Below are 26,249 nucleotides of genomic sequence, written 5' to 3'. Positions count from 1 at the left end.
AGAATAACCCAAGCTTTGTCAAATCTCCGCCTATTTATACAGCCTAATCATATTAACTATATAATTGCTAATTAGGATTATTTAAGGTTAAAACAAGCAAGAACGCCAAAGCTGTTTTTTATGGCCGGGGGTAAAATAAATGGTTTCAAAGTTTGAGAGGGGGAGATACCACTTTGTCCAAGACGGTTACGCCCCTATAGGCCTCTAGGGACACTTGAAGAGGTTGGAGCTATAACCCAATTTTTATTATAGATTTAAAAAGAAAAAGTAAAAAAAAATTTCTAGGGGCGATTTATATTGGGAGGGTGGTGGTACCCTCCCTCATAATAGTTATAAACCTTCCCTGGATCTAAGAGAAACTACAAAGGTAATAAGAACCATACCGTTTCAGCAGTTAGCGAGATCCTTCGGTAAGACAGAAAAACAGACATCCTAGTACTTTATTATGATGATTAAGCTGAATTCTCAAATTAAGACTTATTTAATAAAATTGATTAAAACTAATTTTGGCTTTAGAAAAGTAAATTATAATGTGTATGTTTATATTGCAATTTTCAAACAAGGATGACAACATCCATGTATAATTTGTAAGGGATCTAGAGGGATAAGACAATGGTCGATAAATTGATGTACATCCCCAATGATGATACACAAAATTAACACTTCTGTAGATTACAATTAGTTGTTGAAACGTTTGAACACTCAACTTAAAAACAACAAATCTCTCAAGTGAGAATAAAAGCCGTAGCCGTTGGTTGATAATAAATAGATGACTACAAAAAATCTAAAAAAATTAAATTTATTCTGAAACCATGGATTATTGAGAAGTGTCGCTACTACTTAAAAGTCTAATTTTCATGTATAAGATTTGTATTCTGAAAAATGTGGATTAATCTTCTTCTTCTTTTCTTTACAAATAAACTATCCCTTATTTTCTAACAAATCAAAAAAGGACGAGGGGAGACGAGTTGTTCTTCTTTATGTAGAGGGACAAAGTTTTAAAAAAATCAGCCATATGACGTCATAAAATTAAGAAATTATCCATATATTTTTAAATTTTCTTTCTCACTTCTCCTCTCATCTCCCTCATTTTTATGACGTTACATGGCTGTTTTTTGAGACACTTTGTCCCCATGCTTCTTTAAGCCTGATCCCTGCGGGGCCCCTAAACCTGCTTGGTTACCCTTACCCTAATATAACCTAACCTGAAGTAAAAAACAAACACATGAAAAACTACACCTCCATTATTTTCAATTTCAAAACTCAAGAAAATTACTAATAACATCTTTAGTTATGACGTAGTTTCAGCGAGGATTCGAAATGTCAGTCTGTCCATCAGTCAGCTAAGCATAATTGTTCTTTGTTTTTTAGACTACATGTGCCTGGTTCTTGTTAAAGGATATAGAATATGTGGATATTATGACATAGAATATGTGGATATTATGACATAGAATATGTGGATATTATGACATATAATATGTGGATATTATGACATAGAATATGTGGATATTATGACATAGAATATTTGAATATTATGACATAGAATATGTGGATAATATGACATAGAATATGTGAATATTATGACATAGAATATGTGGATATTATGACATAGAATATGTGGATATTATGACATAGAATATGTGGATATTATGACATATAATATGTGGATATTATGACATAGAATATGTGGATAATATGACATAGAATATGTGGATATTATGACATAGAATATGTGGATATTATGACATAGAATATGTGGATAATATGACATAGAATATGTGGATATTATGACATAGAATATGTGGATATTATGACATAGAATATGTGGATATAATGACATAGAATATGCGGATATTATGACATAGAATATGTGGATATTATGACATAGAATATGTGGATAATATGACATAGAATATGTGGATAATATGACATAGAATATGTGGATATTATGACATAGAATATGTGGATATTATGACATAGAATATGTGGATAATATGACATAGAATATGTGGATATTATGACATAGAATATGTGGATATTATGACATAGAATATGTGGATATTATGACATAGAATATGTGGATATTATGACATAGAATATGTGGATAATATGACATAGAATATGTGGATAATGTGACATAGAATATGTGGATTGTGGATAATATGACATAGAATATGTGGATATTATGACATAGAATATGTGGATATTATGACATAGAATAAGTGAAAATATGACATAGAAAATTTTGTCGTCAACTTAGGTTGCTACAATAGTCCTCATTTATTGGCTAGTTCGCTCCTCCAGTAGGAAGGGAGGAGAAGTGGATAAAAGGGGTGAATGTTGAGTATATTAGCAAGTTAGAAATAGCAAGATTTTGGTACACTATCCACGCATTTTATATATTCATTAAATTGTTAGTTCCCACCATGAAACATGTAAAAGACTAAAAAAGGTGTTCATTAAATGTTTCAAATTTTTATATTCACCAAAATAACAAGATGTGTGCTTTACTCTCTGTCTGCAACTAAAGATCTCGGAAACTTCACTAGAACTAAAACTAACTTTTAAGAAAGCTAATTCATTTTAGAAGGTTTTAGCCTATTTTGTTTGTTGGTTTTTAAAAACTCCTTTTTAACGAGGAGTTGAATTTTGCATCATATGTGGAAATAATTACCATCTAATCTATCTTTCTATCTCTTTTCTTTATCTATCTATCTATCTAACTAACTATTTATCTATCTATCTGTCTATTTATCTATCTATCTAACTATCTCTTTCTGTTTATCCTTCTATTTAACTATATATCTATCTATATTTATCTACCTATCTATCTATATAATATCTATGTATATCTTTCTACCTATATATATAAATATCTAACTATCTATACATCTATCATTTTCTTTTGAACTATCTATCTGAGCATGAGCTAAGTAACTATTATATTTTCTTGTCTGTTCCCTGACTAATTCTCATGAAAGTATGATAAAAGTAGAACTATTTCATCAATTTCAACAATTTCAAATTATCTAAAAATTCTTTCAGACAAAATTTTACTCAAATTCAAAGTAGATAAAATTGTTTGAAAGAATACTTTGTGCTTTTCCTCAAAAGTGCCTATCAAGCAATGAAACTCCCCCTCCCCTCCACCCTTAATTTTCTAGTACCCAATCAAGGACGTCCCAGGGGGTGGGTAAATGATGATTACCCCTACCCCCTGGGACGTCAAACGAATTTTTTTCTATTTTACCCCCTCCATATAAAAATTGCTCCTACCTTACCCCAACAGTCTATGGGGGGGGGGGGGGTATTTAACCCTTCCCCCGACAAATTTCAGAGGGGGTAATTACCTCCCCCAGGAAAAAATTTGCGGCGCTACCCCCCCAAACACCATATAAAAATTTTATCCTCCCCAAATAAAAAAGCAAAGGAACAGGGGGGTGGGGGGTTGTTCTGTGCTTCACCTGGCAATTTGAGAGAAAACACCAAATATTTTGTACGAATTCTAGTAGGGCTGCTACTCTATAAAAAAAGATCAAGGTCCGTACATCTGACTGGACCAGCAAAGGCAGGGGATATTGGACTGTAAATCCGACTGGTCTCCAAAGTTTACACGTTTGTTATTCGTATACACTATCAGTGTCCAAACTTTTCCAAACAATATTTTTTTATTAATCTATAATAACAAGTATGAAGAATTCACTTTCTCCCTCTTATTATATTTTTTTTGAGTGGGTGGGTGAGTTGATTTGTTCTCTGTTGTGCTTACTAGGCATTTTCAGGAAAAGCACCCAATATTTTTTTTTCTGGTTTAAGGTATGAAGCTACTCTGTGATTTCAAATGTTCTTCATGTTTAAGATTGTTGTCATCCTTGTTTGTGCATAACTTAACAGAAAGGGAAAGCACTGTTTATTTAGCAGTTTCCAAGGATATCTATTTTATAGAAAATCTATCCATCTATCTTTCTATCTATCTATCTATCTATCTATCTATCTATCTATCTATCTATCTATCTATCTATCTATCTATCTATCTATCTATCTATCTATCTATCTATCTATCTATCTATCTATCTATCTATCTATCTATCTATCTATCTATCTATCTATCTATCTATCTATCTATCTATCTATCTATCTATCTATCTATCTATCTATCTATCTATCTATCTATCTATCTATCTATCTATCTATCTATCTATCTATCTATCTATCTATCTATCTATCTATCTATCTATCTATCTATCTATCTATCTATCTATCTATCTATCTATCTATCTATCTATCTATCTATCTATCTATCTATCTATCTATCTATCTATCTATCTATCTATCTATCTATCTATCTATCTATCTATATTTGTGATACTGTTAAGTGAATAAAGGTACTAAGAAAGAGAGGTAATCAGGCTCCGCCAATAAAAAATCCCTGTGAGAACCCAGCAGACCTGCTATTGGGTAGAAACTGTACACATTTTGGTATGAAAGGCCTTATTTTTTTATTTCTTCCCAATAAAAAAGTCGGCTATAAACGGTCGAATTTCTTAATTAAAACCCATAGATCAATTCGTTTCAATAGTTTTCAAATTTAGTGCGAGAGTGATGTTAGGAACACTACTCCTTAGTTCTTTATAGATTTTTATACATTAAAAAAATAGAAAAAAAAAGGGGGAAAACTATCAAACTTAAATAATAAAAAACGAGTCTAATCCCTTTCCATTTTTTATAAGTGCAATTTTAATTTTGAAATTAATTGTCACGATGCATTTTTTAAAAGCTAATGGCTTTAGTCCAAGTTTTTAGAGGATTCGCTAAAAAGGTGGATGAGAGTAACCCTAATATGAAAGATTAAAAAAATATAACATATGATAATTGAGTGTTTTTTCTTTCATTTTTTCTTTCGTCGGTTTATATATTTTACGTACTGATATCTTCCAATATGAAAAAAAAACTACAAGCCGATATGAACACTTCCTGAAAATTGAGCATAAATTATTATTCTATATGTTGACGAGATCTTAAAAGACATACCATGCACAAACCTATTTAATTTTCTTTAAATATCTTCTTTTAATTAAAGAATCTGGTTTGCGTACACTTAAGTAATCAGTTCTTAAATAACAAATATTTGATTACATTTTTTTAAAAGATAATGTTGGAATCTAAAATAATTTTCTCAAATGCAGAGTAAAAAAAAATTAAATTGTTATGTGCATTATTATTTGTAATGTTTATAAAATTCTTTAATTAGTAAAAAAAATCTATTAAACTAGTTTTGGTTCTGAATAAACAGGCGGCGATTAAAACTTTTAAAAAAATAAATGATTTTTAAAACCGTTTAAGATTCTACCTTACCTGTTTTTTTATTCTTTTTTAACAGAAAGATTTTAGCTGATTCTAATGAGGTTTTAACTGTTACAATTTCTTAATAAAGAAACCATCTAATAGTTCCTTTATCATTATGATCAATTTCTTTACTATACATTAGTCTTCTTCCCTCATAATTCTATTGTTAAGTGCAATTTATTTATACAGATTGTAGTTTTTTTTGGGTGTGTTGTATAGTATTTGAGAATGGTGTTAATTCGCTAACACGAAAAGCATTGTCAAAAAATTTAGCTAAACTTAAAAAGACTAAAATGTATAATACTTGGTTATCAAGGAATCCCAAAAGATAATACAATGGACGATAAATTAAAGTACATACCCTGTAATAAGAAACAAAATTATCCATTCTGTATATTAGATTTTTTATTTAAAAGATTTATGAAAGTACCCAAAAAATTGTAAGCTAATAAGCTTTAATTCTTTGGGTACCAGTGTAATTTGAAGCTTAATGTTTCCTACTTGAATATGAAAAACTTTAATTTACTAACACAATATTTTCGTTCAATCATGAAAACACCTTGGATAGCTATAGACACGCATTTAAAGATAGATAGATAGATAATAGATATTAAGCAGCATGATAGATAGATAGATTAAATAAAATTAGTAAGAATTTTGTTTGTTCGTTAAGATCACGCAAACCGATGAACCGATATGTTAAATTTCCATGATTAAGGCTATTTGAAATGTAAGTATTGACATGGTTTTAGGCTATTTTTCTACCCCTTACTACCCCTTTAGATACAGATGAGCCAGATGCAAGGGGCGCAGCATCTATTTAGTTAAATATAAGATTTATAGAAAATATTGATAAACCCAAAATAGATAGATAGATATATGTCGATAAATTTTTAGCAATATACATAAAAGTTAGATAGAAAGATTTATAAGCAGAAAAAAAGCAAATTATTGTGTTCATATTTGTGTTCAATAATATCTTTGAAACTGCTGAATCTTTTGATGATTTAAAAAAAAGAAAATTAGTATAAAAATATATAATAATTCTATCGTTTTAAAAACAGCTCTAAATTTGTTTATGTGTTCTAAAATTTATGTGTGTGTGAGTTTTTTTACGTTTGTGTGTCGTTAGGATAACACACACACACACACACACACACACATACGCCAGGGATCCAAAGGGATAAGACAATGGCCAATTAGTTATGTACATCACCAATGATAATACAAGTAATTGCCCCTTCTGTAGATTACAATTAGTGGTTGATACGTGTTGGCACTCAGCTTTATGAACCAACCAATCAAAATTCAATACACACCCCCACAAACGATAACAAAAAAGCTTTTTTAGTTATCAAAATTAGTGGTTAAAAAAGAACTATCCAATTATAATTTAATAAAAGTCCACTAAGTTGTTAAACCAACGAATAAGAATTTTTTTTATAAAATTTTGGGAACTAGAATAATAAACACCCCATTGTCTCCTCCCTCCCTGCACGCACACACAAACATAAAAACAGACACACACATACATACACACACACACACACAACCACACACACCCACACACACACACAGACACACCAACACACACACGCCAGGGATCTAAAGGGATAAGACAATGGGCAATTAGTTATGTACACCACCAATGATAATACAAGTAATTGCCCCTTCTGTAGATTACAATTAGTGGTTGATACGTTTGGACACTCAGCTTTATGAACCAACCAATCAAAATTCAATACACACACCCACAAACGATAACAAAAAAGCTTTTTTAGTAATTAAAATTAATGGTTAAAAAAGAACTAACCAATTATAATTCAATAAAAGTCCACAAAGTTGTTATGCCAACGAATAAGAAAACATATTTGTAAAAATTTGGGAACTAGAATAATAAACACCCCATTGTCTCCTCCCTCCCTGCACGCACACACAAACATAAACTCAATCACACACACACACACACACACACATACATACATACACATACACCCACACACATACACACACATACATACACACACACACACACACACACACAGACACACTAAAACCGAACACAAACGTTTCTTGCCTGAAGGTGCCTTGGACGAATTTTTTCACTCAGTTTTCTACAAAAAGCTATCTTTTGCATTAAAATTTTCCTATATAAACTCTTTGCATTGCTCCAAGATAAGGCTTAATAATCCATCCAAGCCAATGCACCTAGAATTAATTTGATAAATAGTAGGTTGGGGTAGGGGGGGGGGGGGGCTACTATAAACTAGCCCTAAATCTGCCCTGGACTAATACTAAGCTTTTATAAAAATTTAGAAGCTATCAGTGTGGCCATTTACAAGATCCTAAAGGACATAAACATTACACATATACATCAAGCTCCTTAAGCATGAAAGAATCAAGAAGGGAACAACGGACAAAGTGAATTATAAAGCAGATGTTTTGTGGTTTTGGTAATTAGAATCATGATAGCTTTATATTTGTAGACTGTCCGACAATTAGCAGGCATAAGGAATCCCTACCCCCCCCCCCCCCCCAAAAAAAAAATAATAAAATCAGCCGTTTCCCTTATTATATTTAAGACAGAAGGACATACAGACTGATATTTGTAGTTAAAAAGTATCTTCGACACTGAAAAAAAAACATAATAAAACCAGAGAAAAGGGAATGTGATTCTGACAAACAATTCTAAAGGAAAATTTCCCCACAACCCCCTTCCCCTTTTCCTCCCCGGCTTTCCCAACCCCTCTTCAATTACATAAAAAAAAAAATATTCTTCCACCTTACTTTATGAGGTTTCAAGATTTTTTGTAGAATTGATTGTTGAAATAACTACCCCGAATAAAACATTTTGGGCAAAGTAGACAGATCCATAGTGATCAGAACTGATTAGGAATTAGGTTATTTATTGTTATAGTAATTTTAATTGTATTTGTATTGGTAACTTATATCTTTTTGATTCCATGACTTTGTTTAAATTTTCATGCCCAAATTTAAAAATATAAAATATGAAAAAGACAGCTTTTAGAATTTTTAAGAAAGAATTCATGTTAATGAGTATTACTTCTGACTATGGGCTTTTTCCATAGTAATTATATTTATATAATCACAATACAATTTTAGTCTATGCTATGATATGACCCTGCTGTAATACTGATTATGAGAATAGCGTTAGAAACTTGCATACTGCTCTTTGAAACACAATCATCACTGAAACGTTCTGATACAAATTCGAAATAGCGCAGCTACTCTAGAAATACTTAATACAAAGTAGGACGATGTCTGTCTGTTTCTTTGTTTGTTTGTACTGAAGGATCTCGGTAACCGCTGAACCGAATAAGTTCTCCTTAACAGGGTAGGTTCTCAAATATCCTCGGAAGGTTTATAACTATTTTGAGGGAGGATACCACCACCCTCCCAAGAAAAATCGCCTCTAGAAAAAAATGCACACCCCAAAGAATTTTTCTTTACTTAAAAAAAAATCAAAATTAAAAAATGGGATTAAACTCCCCCCTCCTCAAGTGCCACTAGAGGCCTCTAGGGCACATCCGCTCGTCTACATATAGATAAAGGAAAATAAATAGTTGTTTAGGGGTGGAGGGTAGAGTGTCATTTTTTCTTGGGGCGATTTCTCTTAAAAGGGTTGCGGTACCCTCCCAAGACCCTTCCAAGACATATGAAAAGCTACCCTGTAAAGGAGAACTCTATCGGTTTCGCGTTTAGCGAGATCTTTCGGTACAAATAGACTGAAAGACAGAGATCCTGTTACTTTATTATAAGGATTTACATAATTTGCAAATGTATTAACTAACAAATTTTTGTTTTAAATTTTTTTTAAAATAATTTTTTTGGTGCTTAACCTCATAATTGGACCATCGACCTCCGACGAAATGATATTAAGCTACGCTACTTATGAAGTTTAATTAGGATTGTCCTTGTTATAATAAGAAGATTTTCAATAAAATACTATCCTATTTCATCCTATTATTTAAAGTACTAAGGTTTTTTGTCTGAAGCTTAAGATTTCAATAACTACTAATCTGATAAAGTTCTCCTTTATAAGGAAGCTTCACACAGGTCCTGGGATGGTTTTAGGCTATTTTTTGCCCTATACTACCCTTTGAATACAGAGCTAGAATGCTAGGTGCGCAACCGCTAGTATTTTTATAAAGTAGTAAGGTTTTTTATTACAAAAATACTCAAATACTGAATGATTTCTCCACTTAAGAATACATAACCCCTAGATGCTAGGGGCGTAGTCGCTAGTTAGTTCTATTAAATATAAAAAAAAAAATATAGAGAACTCAGTCGTTAATGAGATCTTAATGGAGAGACAAAAATCCCTTATAGGCTAATTATACAACATAAGAAAGTAGAATGTCAAAATTTCACGTTAAGAACTGACGGACGCACAAACCGATCCTAAATATAGAAAATCTTTGCTTTTTAATGGGATTACAAAAAAGCCTAAAACCATCTGAGGACGTATAATAAGCTTTGCTGTAAAGAAGAACAATATCGGTTAAGAGTTTAGCAAGGTCCTTCACTAAATTATAAAGCTTACAAAATACACACATAAAAAATCAAAATGTAAATAGTTTTGATAATTTAAATTTTACTTGAGAAGTTTCGTGATTAATTATATTTTAATTTTTAATGTTGTATAATTTTGCGAAGCACACCAACACTTCATATAAAGTTCAGATCTTCTAGATAATATATCTTCTATAATACAAAGTAGCTTGATGTCTGTCCGTTCGTCCGTCTGGAGGTTAAGATTTTGGTATAACCACTGAACCGATTTTATTATACTCTTCAGGAATTCATCTACTGGTCCTGTGGTGGTTTTAAGCTATTTTCAATCCCCACCACCCTCAAAAAAAAAATTTGTTTTTCAATTTCTTTTTAGGGCAAAGCCCCTAGAGGCTAGGGGCGAAAAGTTTTTTTTTTGTGAGAAGCTTAAGATTTCAATAATCACTGAATTAAAATGAGTTACTTTTTTTAAAGAAAGGCTTCCCATAGGTCCTGGGATGGGTTTAAGCTATTTTATTTTTAGATATTGAAAAGTAATTTAGTAATTTTTTTCTGTAAATAACATGTTCTTTAATGAAAAAATGTTGTTCTATGCTTTCTTTTTATTGCTGCGCTCCTTATTAAAATAAAATTTCTTGTTTTAACAATATTGTGCAATAAAAACTTCAACGTCACAAATTCTTTAAAACTTTTCAAGTTATAAACGTTTATTGAAAATCGTGGCGAAAAGAAACAAATTATTTCCAGTATGGATTCATAACCGATTAATATCCGCTGGATTAGAACTAGTTATAAGCCATACTGAAATATCATGTATCGTTTTGTATTATATCCAGTTTCTCTACAAATATGAAAATGTACATTCATAATATAAAAACCAGTTTTGCAATAATTGTACATTTTTATATCCGCGGAAAGCTGTATATGATACGATTCGATAAATAACTATTATGGCATATACATATATGTAAACGCAAAAACTTTCTATAAATTCGGTTTGTACGTCAGTCTGTCTGTACGTAACGGTTAGCTCTTTTTAATAATTTAGACATGTTAGAATTCTCCTTCCCTGTGCTTGTCATAAACAAGGAAGACAACATCCATAAAAACAAAGCCCTGAAACAGTATGACAGACGAACATTAACTCTTGTAGAGTGCCAGAACTGTATATACAAAATATGAATATATAAGTTTTGACAAAATTATACGTAAATTTGTTGCAAAACTTCTTAAATACAATTCTGTCAAAGGACAAACTGACATTTTTAGGACTTGATTATAGAGATGCTTTGCTCAAAATATTGTACCTTATTGTAATAGGAATCAGTATTCAAAAAATCAGATCAATAGGATGATTTTTCTTTAAAAAAAAATAGTTAAAAAAGTAAAACAAATCAACATGTTTTAAATGGACGTATGGACATTGTGGTAACGATTATAGAGTTGCTAAATCTATCTCATAGGAATCATCATGCAAAGTTTGAAATCGATAGGACAATTCTAAGATGCCTAAATTAACGAAAAAAGCTATCCGTTATGGACTGACTGACCGACACTAATTATAGAAAAGCTTCGCTTTTATAGTTTCAAATAATCAATATACATATATTATTATCACTTGTATATTGCACCATATTTTTGCCTTTTACCCCATCCCTTCGCCTCCTACTAGAGGAAAGAACCGACTAATAAATGAGGACTAAAGTAGCTACCTAAATTGACAATAAAATTTCCCCTGTCATAATAATAATATCAATGTCCATGTACATTATATCCATTAGTTTGTCAGTGTTGCTCATATAAAGAATTTCTAAACGTTTCATATATATTAAACAACATGGCCGTGGTAAAGTCTTACTCAGCGCTTACGAATTAAGTACAGAACTCCCCCTCCCCACTCCCCTTTTTGTTCACCATCGATTATTTATGTTGTTTATAGAAACGTTTGCTTTAAAAAAGAGATTATTAAAAGCGAAGCTTTTCTATAATTAGGGTCGGTCCGTCCGTACGTCCGTAACGGATAGCTTTTTTCGTTAATTTAGGCATGTTAGAATTGTCCTATCGATTTCAAATTTTGCATGGTGATTCCTTTAGTTATTAGGTACGATTTAGAAAGCGTAGCAACTCTATAATCATTACCAAAATGTCCGTACGTCCATTTTAAACATGTTGATTTTTTACTTTTTTAAATAGCTTTTTTCGTTAATTTAGGCATGTTAGAATTGTCCTATCGATTTCAAATTTTGCATGGTGATTACTGTAATAGTTAGGTCCGAGTTAGAAAGCGTAGCAACTCTATAATCATTACCAGAATGTCCGTACGTCCATTTTAAACATGTTGATTTTTTTTACATTTTTAACAATAAATTTGTATGTGACCTAATTATCCGATTAGACTGTTTTTTGGTATACTGATTCCTGGGACAACAAAGTACAATATTATAAGCGAAGCAACTCTATAATCAAGTCCTAAAAATGTAAGTATGTCCATAATCATTATCCTGTATCAAGCAGTTTTTAAAAGCGAAGCTTTTCTATAATTAGGGTCGGTCCGTCCGTACGTCCGTCCGTACGTCCGTCCGTACGTCCGTCCGTCCGTACGTCCGTCCGTAACGGATAGCTTTTTTCGTTAATTTAGACATGTTAGAATTGTCCTATCGATTTCAAATTTTCCATGGTGATTCCTTTAGTAGTTAGGTACGATTTAGAAAGCGTAGCAACTCTATAATCATTACCAAAATGTCCGTACGTCCATTTTAAACATGTTGATTTTTTAAAATTTTTTAATTAGTTTTTTTCGTTAATTTAGGCATGTTAGAATTGTCCTATCGATTTCAAATTTTGCATGGTGATTCCTTTAGTAGTTAGGTACGATTTATTAAGCGTAGCAACTCTATAATCATTACCAAAATGTCCGTACGTCCATTTTAAATATGTTGATTTTTTTACTTTTTTAAATAGTTTTTTTCGTTAATTTAGGCATGTTGTAATTGTCCTATCCATTTCAAATTTTGCATGGTGATTCCTTTAGTAGTTAGGTACGAGTTAGAAAGCGTAGCAACTCTATAATCATTACCAGAATGTCCGTACGTCCATTTTAAACATGTTGATTTTTTTTTTACATTTTTAACAACAAATTTGTATGTGATTATCCGATTGGTCTGATTTTTGGTATACTGATTCCTGAGACAACAAAGTACAATATTATAAGCGAAGCAACTCTATAATCAAGTCCTAAAAATGTAAGTATGTCCATAATCATTATCCTGTATCAAGCAGTTTTTCAACAAATTTACTTACAATTTTGCTTTGACTCTTAAACATTCGCATTCTGATTATTCAGTTCTGACATTATACAAGTGTTAATTTCTGTTTGTCCTACCGTTTCAGAGCTTCGCTTTTATGGATGTTGTCATCCTTGTTTTAACAAATTTACTTACAATTTTGCTTTGACTCTTATACATTCGCATTCTGATTATTCAGTTCTGACATTATACAAGTGTTAATGTCCGTTTGTCCTACCGTTTCAGAGCTTCGCTTTTATGGATGTTGTCATCCCTGTATATTCATTTAAGACAAAAAGGGGAGGGGAAGGGGTAGTAGGGGAGGGCTAACACTCCCCCAAATAAAAAAAATTATGCACAAAAAAAATTTGGAATAGATTTCATAATTCTATAGTTAAATAAATTTTACTGTACATTTCACAAATATTTGTTAAACTCGAGAAAAAAAAGTACAAAAAATGATCTCTACAAAGTCGGATCCTGAATTCACCCCCCCCCCCATAAAAAAATTCTCTCCATTTTTCAGGGAGGGTGGGACTTTAAATAACTTAGGAACCCAAAGTTTTATGAATATGTTCGTAAGCTCAACAGAAGGGTTAATTTTGTTTAATATCATTAGACATGTATAGCCTTTAGTGGACCTGTATATTAAGGGGAAGTCATGGAAATAAATGATAGCATTAAACCATCCCCATCAAAATAACATAATAGCCTAAGATTATCCCATGAACTATATAAAGCTTCAATGAAATGGAGAACTTAATCAGTTTAACAGTTATTGAAATCTTAAGCCTCAGACAAAAAATTTTTACTTCTAACTATATTTAATAGGATTACTAGGGGCTCCGCCCCTAGCCTCTAGAGCTTTGCCCCAAGAGGTATAGTAATAAAAAAAAAATTAAGTATCATTGGTGCTGCAACAACCACATTTTAAATTAACTGCATAAAAAATTGAGGGGGATTTTCTTGTTTTTTTTGGGGGGGTTGGGGATGTCCCACCCCCCAAGGAAATAGCTTAAAACCACCACAGGACCAGTAGATATAATCCCTGAAGAGTAGAATCCAGTCTAGTTACCGAGATATTAAGGGACAGACAGACGGACGGACAGACAGACATCAAGCTACTTTGTATTATAGATTATTGTAGCCATTATTTACAGCAACTATCCCAAAATGATTATAAGGAATTATTTGTATAAGTTGATACATTATTGATAAGAAGTTATTAAATTACATTTGTTTACAATTCATTGTAGTATATTAGCGGTTTCGCCTCTAGAGGCCTCTTGGGGCACTTGAGGAAGAGGGAAGTTAAATCCCAAAACTCATTTTTTAAAACTTGAGAAATTGAGAAAATATATTATTTGATGGGGAGGGATAATTTTTTCTAGGGGCGATTTATCTTGGGAGGGTGGTGGTATCTTCCCCCAAAATATTTATAAATCTTCCCGTGACCTATGGAAAGCTACTCTGTTAAGGAGAACCTGATCGGTTTAGCGGTTAGTAAGATCCTTTGGTACAAACAGACAGACATTGTTCTACTTTGTTTTATAGACTAGCGGCTTCGCCCCTAGCCTCAAGGGGCTTTGCCCTAAGAGGTATAATTACATCTTTTATTACCCGGAGAGCCCCCACTCCACCACTATTTTAAATAATTTTTAAAAAAATTTGGTGGGGGATTTTTTGTTTTTAGGGGGGGTTCGGGGTGTCCCACCCCCCAAGAAAATATCCTAAAACTACCACAGGACCAGTAGGTATATTCCCTGAAGAGTAGAATCCGATCGGTTCAGTGGTTACTGAGATCTTAAGGGACTGACAGACGGACGGAAGACATCATTCTACTTTGTATTATAGATAGTCAGAGGACAATGGGCTGTTTATTAGTTCCCAAAGTTTTATAATAACGCTTACTTATTCGTTGGTTTAACAACTTGGGGACTTTAGTGAATTTTGATTGGTTGTTTTAATAAGTTGAGTGTTCAAACGTTTCAACGACTAATTTTAATCTACGGAACGGGTAATTTTGTGTATCATCATTGGGGAAGTATATCAATTTATTGGCCATTGTCTTATCCCTTTAGATCTCTGATATATAGTAGGTTATCAAATAATAATAATGAATATAAACCTACACAATTCTTAGTGTTTAATTTTCTTTTATATCTATACCAGGGGCTGCGCCCATAGCATCTAGTGGACTATGTCTTCAAAGGGGTAAGGAGGGGGCAGAAAAATAGCCTAAAATCCTCCCGGAACCTATGTGAGGCTTCACCGTATCCATCTATCTATCCATTTATCTGTCTATCTATTTATCAATCTATCTATCTATCCTATTATCTATCTGTACAGTTTGGTAAAAGAAGCCAGATTTCCTTGTTTGCTATGAAAAGAGAGAGAGAGAGAGTAAAAGTAATTTCACAATGTGGTTAAATATCATTATTTAGTAAATAATGCTAGTTTTTATTTAAAGTATAAGATCTTGAAAGTTACTTTAAAATATTTAGAATGGTTTTAATCTATTTTAAATACAAATTATATTCTTTGAATGGTTTCTTTCATCCCATCCACCCCTATGCATGCTAGGAACATAAACAAACCAACCAATGAAAATTAAGACTTTGGCTAAAATGTATCTTTAGGAGTATTGTATAGTATTATGGACTCTATGCAGGGGGGAGTGGACATTGAGCTGTTTATTACACTGGTCCCCAAAGTTTTATAATAACGTTTTGTTATTCGTTGGCTCAACAAGTTTGGAGACTTGAGTTTTGATTGGATGTTTTTTTAAAGTTGAGGGTTTAAACGTTTCAACCACTAATAAAAAAGAAGGGGTTATTTTGTGTTTCATCACTAAGGATAAAAATAAATGCTTCGATTATTGTCTTATCCCTTTAGATGCCTGGACTGTGTGTCTATTTTTAACTTTGTTCTAGCCATTATTTATTTTTCTTCCTTATATTTTCTCTTGCTCTCTACCTCTCACTCTCTCTCTCTCTCTTTCTCTCTCTCTCTCACTATCTCTCTCTCACTTTCTCTCTCTCTCTCTATCTATCTATCTCTCTATCTATCTACCTATTCTCCAGGGATCTAAAGGGACAAGACAATGGCTGATTAATTGATGTTCATCCCAAATGATGATAGGCTTTTTTGAATTCCAATTAATTTTCCCTGATTAACTACTGAATGTTGTCATCCTTGTTTTCTCTATTTTCTCTCTCTCTCTCTCTTATTCATGTTCTCTATTTGTCTTTCTTTCTTTCTCTTTTTTCTCTCTCTCTCTCTTTCTTTCTCTTTCTCTCTCTCCTTCTCTGTCTTTTTGTCCCTGTCTCTGTCTCTGTCTCTCTCTCTTTCTCTGTCTCTGTCTTACTCTCTCTTTCTCTCTCTCTTTCTCTGTCTCTGTCTTACTCTCTCTTTCTCTCTCTCTCTCTCTCTCTCTCTCTCTCTCTCTCTCTCTCTCTCTCTCTCTCTGTCTCTGTCTTTCTCTCTCACTCACTCACTCACTCACTCTCTCTCTCTCTCTCTCTCTTTCTCTCTCTAATTCTCTATAATATGCAGGGATCTTAAGGGATAAGACAATGGACTAGAAATTAATGTACATATCCAATTATGATAATACAAAATATCCCTCCTGTAGATCAAAATTCTCGGTTTGGAAATAACCAATTATAAATCAATTATAAATCAAGTACCCAAAGTTTTAGAGCCAATAGGTAAGATAACGTAGCTATAAAAGTTTGGGTATTAGTGTAATTTACAGCCTATTGTCTCCTCCACTCTGATAATATATAATTCTCTGTTTTGTAAGAAATGTACATAATGTATTTTTTCTCATAAATTTAGGTCAGGTTAAGTTAGGACAACTTGGTTGTATCCTTATAGAAAAGTAACAGATTGTTTGTCTGTGTGTGTGTGTGTGTGTGTGTGTGTGTGTGTGTGTGTGTGTGTGTGTGCGTGTGTGTGTGTGTGTGTGTGTGAGTGGGTGTATGTGTATGTGTGAGCATGTGTGTGTGGGGGTATGTGTATGTGTGAGCATGTGTGTGTGGGTGTATGTAAATGTGTGAGCATGTGTGTGTGTGGGTGTATGTGTATGTGTGAGCATGTGTGTGTGTGTGTGTGTATGTGTGAGCATGTGTGTGTGTCGGTGTATGTGTGAGCATGTGTGTGTGGGTGTATGTGTATGTGTGAGCATGTGTGTGTGGGTGTATGTGTATGTGTGAGCATGTGTGTGTGTGGGTGTATGTGTGAGCATGTGTGTGTGGGTGTATGTGTATGTGTGAGCATGTGTGTGTGTTGTTGTGTGAAAAAATGAGATATGCAAAATATATATTGCTTAATTTTATTGTTTTATTTGAATTGAATTAAATTGACTTTATATCTTGCCGAAATTCATCAAAAAACCTTATTTCTTATTATAATTATACAAAGAGCTCAATTTATGTTAAATGATGCAAAGAGTTCGTCTATTTTTTTTACATGATATTTTTGTTTTCTCTTAATTATTATTTTAAAATACCAACGACTTTTTATCTATATAAATGGGTTATTTTAATTATATTTTAATCTAATTTAATCATTTTACTATTTTAATTTCACTTTAAAAATTGCTGTACACATGTACTGTCAATATCTTTATTATCAAAACTAGTTTTAAAATCATAACAATAACATTATTATCGCCTATAAATAGTAATGTATCTTTGAATACATTATCAGTTGATCATTCTTGGTCAATTTGATCACTTCTTCTTTACTTATTTTACTCATTTTATGATCACTTGACCATTCTTGGTCATTTTAATCACTTCTCTTTATATCATTTTAATCACTTGACTATATCATGTCATTTTGATTATTATTTTTATTCATTTAATTTCATTTCTTGATTGATTTCAATTGAGATCAAGTTTTTATTCCTTTTACTCTTTTAATCTTATTTTAATTATAACATTTTTTATTTTACTCTTATTTTATAGTTTTAGTTATTTTATGTACTTTAATCATTTTATCTCTTTTATATGCATTAAACATTCAATATTCGTTGTAATTAAATGGATTTGATTGCTTAATGTATTTTTATTTATCTTTCTTTTATATTAAGTACATAGAATAATCTAGAACAATTTTACTTTATATTAGCTACCTAGGCTTAGTGTATCTGCCATTTCTGAGATTTGTAGTGCAGTCCAAGTCTAGTGGTCTAGTTTCTTTTACCCAAATCAGGCATCTGTAGGTAGGATTTTGTTCCAATTACAGCAGATTTTGATTTTTACTCAAATATTTTTTTATCTAATTTTAACCATATTTTATTTGCTATTCTGACGCATTTTTAGTGATATCATATTATTATTTTTATCTGGTCATTAAGCATGTTTAAGTCTTATACCAGTTTTAGTCCAGTTTTAATCTTATTTTATGGTTTTATCCTATAGATTTTACTGGTCAATATTTTATATTTTATCACAATAGTCATTATTTTAGCATTTTAATTGGTTTATTTTTAGTTTTAACATCAAGAGTTCAAAACCAGTCCTGGAAGGGGAATTTTTATATTTAATAACCTTTCTATATTTATACTTTTATACTATTTTATTCTCTTGTGATTTTCATTGTTTTCTTACTGTAATAAATTATCTAAATTTTGAATTGGTTTTATTTTTCTTAATTGTTTTATGTTTTACTATAAATTGCATATTCGCATTTCACTAGATCATGCAACATTAAAACTACAGGTCTTTTATGATCTTACAACATTAAAACTACAGTTACCATTAACCTAGTGTAAATTTTTAAAAGAAAATGCAATTTTGTAGTTAGACAAATATACATTAAGAAAAATCTGATATTCAAAATGGATGTATTACAGTCGTTAAATTATGAATTTTCAAAAGGAATTTCTCATTTCCTTACACTTATGAAAAGTAAAATTGAAGCATATACAACTAGAGCATCTATTACTGATCCCAGTAGGGGTATGAACAGACAATTTCCATATAAAACACATACCATTGTTCTTAAGTTAAAGGAAAAATTAAATGTACACATAAAATTCATAAATGATATCATTGCTGATGAAAAGTATGATAAAATTTGTGAATCTGACCTTGAAGAATTACAAATATTTCCATACAACTTACTACTCTAGCACGTCAATATGATGACCATGATAACATATATAAATCAATACATATTGATGTTAAGGCTTCTTTAAAAAGTAATTTTAAAATGCTTGTTGATATGCTAAATATTGAGGAATTTAGTGATAAGGCTGATACTGGTATTAATACACTAGCCAATAATTTAGATTTAAATGATACAAATGCTACTAAGATAGTTGATTGTACTATTACTTCTAATTGTGGTAATGATTACCCATTTGATTGCTTGATAGATGAGTCAGGTTTTATTTCTTCTGAATGTCTAAATAATGATCCACTTTTTGATTCTGATTGCAAACTTATTGATTCAATTAATATTCAGGTATCCTCTGATGTTTTAAATGATGTACCAAATAATTCTGATGATTACATATTTGAGGGTCTTATTACCCAAATATCTGACCAAAGTGAAAATGATGATTTGTTTATTTCCTATGATTTTAGAAAAGCTTCTTTAAATGCTAGTTTAGATATTCCTCTAAACTCTTCATGCAATGTTGTTCTTGAAAATGATTCTGCTTGTATTATTGATTCTGCTCATGAAAGTATTGATAAGAAAATTGATTCAAAATTGGAAAATCAATCACATGTAAACAATTTTGACTTTCCTTTGATTAATAATGGAACTATAAATGCAGAAATAATCTTCATAAAAGATAGAACTAATTGTCTATTGTTTTGCTCTTCCTTTGAGGCCAGTGGTAAGTCTGTAATTACAGGCTTGAATCTTTGCCTTTTCATTTTGAAATTCAGTAAAATGTGTTTTACTGCTAATAGTCTTCTTACAAAAGGTTTGGAGAATATTCAACATTATCTTAATCAGTTATTCAAAAATATTGATCATGTGGAATGTCAAGAAATGAATAATGATGTTTATTTAATTCACTTATCAAAATAGAAAGTGATTTTGTTAAAGCTAATGAGAAGCTAAAATTTCAAGATCTTGATATCAGTGATCTGATGTCATGGTTATTTTCTATCATATTCAGCACAAATATCAAACACGTTTTTAGATATTGCTAATGAAGTTTTAAAAAAATTGTATTAATAAGCTAAAGCTTGTAATAGCATAGATTATCATTCTTATCTCTGACAAATCAAATATTAATATAATTCTTACATTCTATACCTCATTCAATAAGTTAGAATGATTGCATTAAAAATGTCTTGCTTACTTAATGTATGAATGAATCTAATTAATTACTTTTTATTTATTTAATTTTTTTTTCAAAAAAAAGATTTCTGTTTTCAAAATATTCTGCACATAGAATATCAAGTAATGAATGATATCTAATTTGATTATGCTTCCTCATTTAAGTCAGAAAGTGGTATTGAGAAGCTTACTTGTCCTGATCTTGATGCTATTGCAACTGCACCAATTTATACTTGTTTTTTTTTAGTTTAGTCAAAATATAAACAGATAATGAAAATGTTTATATTTGTAACTAATTAATATTCAAATCTATTTTAACATTTTTTTATTCTAACTCAGTGTTAATATCTTATATAGGTATCATTTTCATACCAATATTAATTCCTTTCTCTTAATGCTTTTTTTCAGTTCTGTCATAATAAATACAGAAAATGAGAATGTTTTTTTTTTAAATTTCAAATCATTTTATCATATTTTTGCTTAAACTAGCCCAGTGTTAATATCTTATATAAGTATAATTTATCATACTTAATGCTTTCCTTTACAAATATTTAAAATGTGAATATATTTATTTTTATTTTAATGAGTTAGATTGATTGCCTTAGACAATACTTATCTTATTCAAAGTATGAAATTTAGTTAATTGAAATAATTTGCTTTCTATTGTTTTACAATATTTTTGAACATTTCTTTAATCCTTAGCAAAGATATTTTATTGCATATTCCAAAGATGTCAAAATATAAATACTAATATTAAATGATATTAATTTAAAAGGGTATTACTTTTATCCTTGACATTGGATATTAATTTTATCCTTGAAGTGTCAAAACATTGATATTAATCAAATAATTAAAAATAATAAATAAGGGTATTACTTTTATCCTTGACATTGGATATTCATTTTATCCTTTAAGTGTTGAAAAAATTTTATAAATAATTTCAAAATATAAAAAAATAGTATATATATTTAGACTTTGGATATTTTCTCTTTTACTGTCCAAATGTTTTTATCTTGTTGTGTCAGTTTCAAAAGTTCTTGTTCATACTTAATTCTTATTACTGAAAAGAAGGATTTATATCAATTAGATTTGGATTGTAAGATAATAATTATATTCCAATATAAATGTGTTCTAAAACATAAGGAAATCAATTTAAACCCATATATTTTACATACCAAAGAAATCTTACTTGTTTTATTTTCCTAAAATCTATGGAAAATGAATGACTCTAAATTTAAATGAATCTTAAGAGTTAAGCAAATGCTTTTAATATTTAATGTTTTTTTTATAATGTGTTTTAATCTTCCCTCATATCATCATTTTAGCATAAACAAGTTATAATCAAAGAACTAGATTTGTTAGGCTTAGCATAAAAATTACCTTTTTTATTAATTGAATATTCAACTGTAGGATTATATCAACATTTTAGTTCTTCACTCTCATTGATATGAGTTGTATATTCTCCTAAATCTCTTTTTATGTGTGTTCTTTGTTCAATTCTTTATTGTCTTGGCTTAATTAAATACTCAGATACTCCTGATTGTATTGCTGATCTCCTTATTAATGTTACTACCTTGAATTATCAAAGTATGTGTATTGTCTGAAAAGAATCTCCTTTTTGTGTTCTCTTTTCATTTATCTTGGCTGTTATTAATCTTCAAAATACTCTTGCTAGTTTTGCTGCTCTTGATATTGTTAATATTGTTATCAATGGTTAGTTTATGTGTCTTTAACTTAGTCTATGATTTGATGAATCTTATGATGCTGTATCTGCTAAAGTACAGGTAAAGCAATATATTTTGCATCCTTTTTGGGGCCAATGTTGTGTGAAAAAATGAGATATGCAAAATATATATTGCTTAATTTTATTGTTTTATTTGAATTGAATTAAATTGACTTTATATCTTGCCGAAATTCATCAAAAAACCTTATTTCTTATTATAATTATACAAAGAGCTCAATTTATGTTAAATGATGCAAAGAGTTCGTCTATTTTTTTTACATGATATTTTTGTTTTCTCTTAATTATTATTTTAAAATACCAACGACTTTTTATCTATATAAATGGGTTATTTTAATTATATTTTAATCTAATTTAATCATTTTACTATTTTAATTTCACTTTAAAAATTGCTGTACACATGTACTGTCAATATCTTTATTATCAAAACTAGTTTTAAAATCATAACAATAACATTATTATCGCCTATAAATAGTAATGTATCTTTGAATACATTATCAGTTGATCATTCTTGGTCAATTTGATCACTTCTTCTTTACTTATTTTACTCATTTAATGATCACTTGACCATTCTTGGTCATTTTAATCACTTCTCTTTATATCATTTTAATCACTTGACTATATCATGTCATTTTGATTATTATTTTTATTCATTTAATTTCATTTCTTGATTGATTTCAATTGAGATCAAGTTTTTATTCCTTTTACTCTTTTAATCTTATTTTAATTATAACATTTTTTATTTTACTCTTATTTTATAGTTTTAGTTATTTTATGTACTTTAATCATTTTATCTCTTTTATATGCATTAAACATTCAATATTCGTTGTAATTAAATGGATCTGATTGCTTAATGTATTTTTATTTATCTTTCTTTTATATTAAAGGGCGAATATAGGTTTGATATAATATGAGCTTATTTCAAAGGTGCCATTATATAGATTATAAATAACTTAAGGATATTGACATATCTAATTGTATAAGTCTGTTTATAGCTTAAAACCTTTCTAACTCAAGATAATATTATGTAATAAGTGTGGTTCCCTAAGAACTCAATTACCCTAGCATCACACAAGGCTTCGTAGCAAGGTTGAATTAAAAAGTTTTCGTTAAAGAATAGTCGTAATAACGTGGAAACCAATTAATCAGGGGTAAATATACCCATCTTCTACCTTAATACAAATTATATAAAGTAAAATATTTAAAAGTTTAAAAAAACATCAAATAATGTAAAAAGTAAAAAAAGATAATTGATAAAATTTTCTTGGAGGAAGAATGATTTCAAATCCCTGTTTTTTTAAGGTTCGTGTGTGTGTGTGTTAAAATTGCGTACATCAGGGTTTTTATATTTTCCAGAATTAACCAATGATCTTTGTACAGAAAATAAACTTTAAGACGTATTATTTACCCTAGTCAAAAGTATTGGCGAACTTTTACGCAAATTATTTCTACGCTTTTTAAAAATTGAATTAAAGAGTATATAATCTAAAATAATAAACATTTAAATTATCATTTAAGATGCGTGCCATTGTAATAGTCAATCAAACTTAAGCAAAATAGTAAAAAAAAGTCTTGTAAAGGGCTAAAATAAACCGTTTGTCGTCAATCTCATTTATCATATGTTCAATTGAAACAGAAAATTGCAAAATCTACTTAAGGATTTTTTTGAATTTTTAAATTTGGCATAGATATTCTAAAAGTATGAAATGGCACCTTTCATATAAGCTCATATCATATCGAACCTATATTCGCCCTTTAAGTACATAGAATAATCTAGAACAATTTTACTTTATATTAGCTACCTAGGCTTAGTGTATCTGCCATTTCTGAGATTTGTAGTGCAGTCCAAGTCTAGTGGTCTAGTTTCTTTTACCCAAATCAGGCATCTGTAGGTAGGATTTTGTTCCAATTACAGCAGATTTTGATTTTTACTCAAATATTTTTTTATCTAATTTTAACCATATTTTATTTGCTATTCTGACGCATTTTTAGTGATATCATATTATTATTTTTATCTGGTCATTAAGCATGTTTAAGTCTTATACCAGTTTTAGTCCAGTTTTAATCTTATTTTATGGTTTTATCCTATAGATTTTACTGGTCAATATTTTATATTTTATCACAATAGTCATTATTTTAGCATTTTAATTGGTTTATTTTTAGTTTTAACATCAAGAGTTCAAAACCAGTCCTGGAAGGGGAATTTTTATATTTAATAACCTTTCTATATTTATACTTTTATACTATTTTATTCTCTTGTGATTTTCATTGTTTTCTTACTGTAATAAATTATCTAAATTTTGAATTGGTTTTATTTTTCTTAATTGTTTTATGTTTTACTATAAATTGCATATTCGCATTTCACTAGATCATGCAACATTAAAACTACAGGTCTTTTATGATCTTACAACATGTGTGGGTGTATGTGTGAGCAGGGGCGTCCAAGCTTTTTATTTTGGGGGGGGTAAAATTTTTTTAAGGGGGGGGTAATTTGGTTTTGGGGGGGGGTAAAATGGCGCACGAAGCGTGCCGCAAATTTTTTTTACCCCCCCCAAAATTTTTACCCCGGGGGTAAAATTTGCTTGGGGGGGGTAATTACCCCCCCTGAAATCTGTTGGCGGGGGGTAAAATTTGTTTACCCCCCCCAAAATTTACCCCTGGGGTAAAATTTTTGGGGGGGTAATTTAAATTTTATAAAAGATTAAGTATTAAAAATGCGCGCGAAGCAAGCAAAAATTTTTTTTGTTAGAGATTTTCTATTTTGGGGGGAGTATTTACCCCCCCAAAATGGTTTGGGGGGGGTAAATACCCCCCCCAAAATCGTTGGGAATGCCTACGGCACCCCCAAGGTAGGGGTAATTGTTCACAAAATTTTGGGGGTGCCTACGGCACCCCCAAAATCGTTTGGGGGTGCCAAATGGCCCATTACCCCCCCCCCTTGGACGCCTATGTGTGTGAGCATGTGTGTGTGGGTGTATGTGTATGTGTGAGCATGTGTGTGTGTCTATGTGTGTAGCGAATAATTTACCAATGCAGAATTTTATAAAAATTCCTGAAGTTTTTAAGCCACCGAATAAAAGAACCTGTCTCATACAGGTTTAGAGCTAATGCCAACACAACAAATCACCACAGTAAGATTCAGACTTCTATCTGTGGTAATATCCGAGTAAAATCTAAAACTTTTCTTGCAGTCAGACTGACAATATCGTTAGATACAAGTAACAGGATGTTCATCTGTGGTTGTATCTGTCTGTACCAAAGGTTATCGCTAACCGCTGAACTGATATGGTTCTCCGAAGGGAAATCGCCATTTTACAAGAATTGACCCTCCCACAAATTTTCATTATATATATCTAAAAAATTGAAAGTTTGCTTTGCTACTGAAAAAATCTTATCTTTAAAAGGCAAAATTAGTCATTTTATAGAGTAAATAAAATATGAAGGTCTTAAAAATTACGTTTTATCTATGTTCATGTAGCGTAGCAACTCAATAATAAAGGTTTGTCTCTCTGTACGTCTATCATGTTAGGGTGATTTTAAGTGTGACGTATTTCATTTTCTTTCTCTTCCCTTCACTCCCCATTCCTTTGCTTTCCTTTCACTCTCCTTCTCTTCCTTTTACTCTCCTTTTCTTTTCTTTCCTTTCATTTCACTTCCTTTCCCTTTTCTTTACTCTCATTTTCTTTCCTTTTCTTTCCTTTCACTCCCCTTCACTTCCCGTTCACCTTCCAATTAACTCCCCACTTTCTTTATTCCCCCTTTTCTCTCCTTCCCTTTCACTTCGTTTTCCTTCCCTTCTTCTTGACTCTCCTTCTCTTCTCTTCTCTTCCCTTCCCTTCTCTTCCCTTTCACCTTACTTCTCTTCACTTTCACTTTCCTTCCCTTCCTTTTCACACACCATAACTATAACTGCCCTTTTCATTTAACTCCTCTTTCCTTTCACTCCCCTTCCCTTAAAATACCCTTATTATTCTGTTTCTCTTCCTTTTTACTCCCCTTTCCTTTCACTCCCCTTCCCTTAAAATACCCTTCACAAT

General features: G+C 30.8%; 1 long non-coding RNA gene across 2 annotated transcripts; it reads left to right on the top strand.

Moving 5' to 3' along the window:
- The first annotated feature begins 17,871 nt into the window (after positions 1 to 17,871).
- Positions 17,872 to 18,806, top strand: LOC145330406 (uncharacterized). Of its 2 annotated transcripts, none has more exons than XR_013883380.1 (3): positions 17,872 to 18,151; positions 18,269 to 18,393; positions 18,665 to 18,806. It is a non-coding gene; the product is annotated as an uncharacterized LOC145330406 (long non-coding RNA). The 2 variants fall into 2 exon arrangements; XR_013883379.1 differs by having other exon boundaries at positions 18,262 to 18,393; positions 18,665 to 18,803.
- The last annotated feature ends 7,443 nt before the right edge of the window (positions 18,807 to 26,249 follow it).

Source organism: Acartia tonsa, chromosome 10, assembly GCF_053477335.1.
Source record: "Acartia tonsa isolate MP-2025a chromosome 10, ASM5347733v1, whole genome shotgun sequence".
NCBI classification, from domain to species: domain Eukaryota; kingdom Metazoa; phylum Arthropoda; class Copepoda; order Calanoida; family Acartiidae; genus Acartia; species Acartia tonsa.
This window is presented reverse-complemented; position numbering and strand designations above follow the sequence as displayed.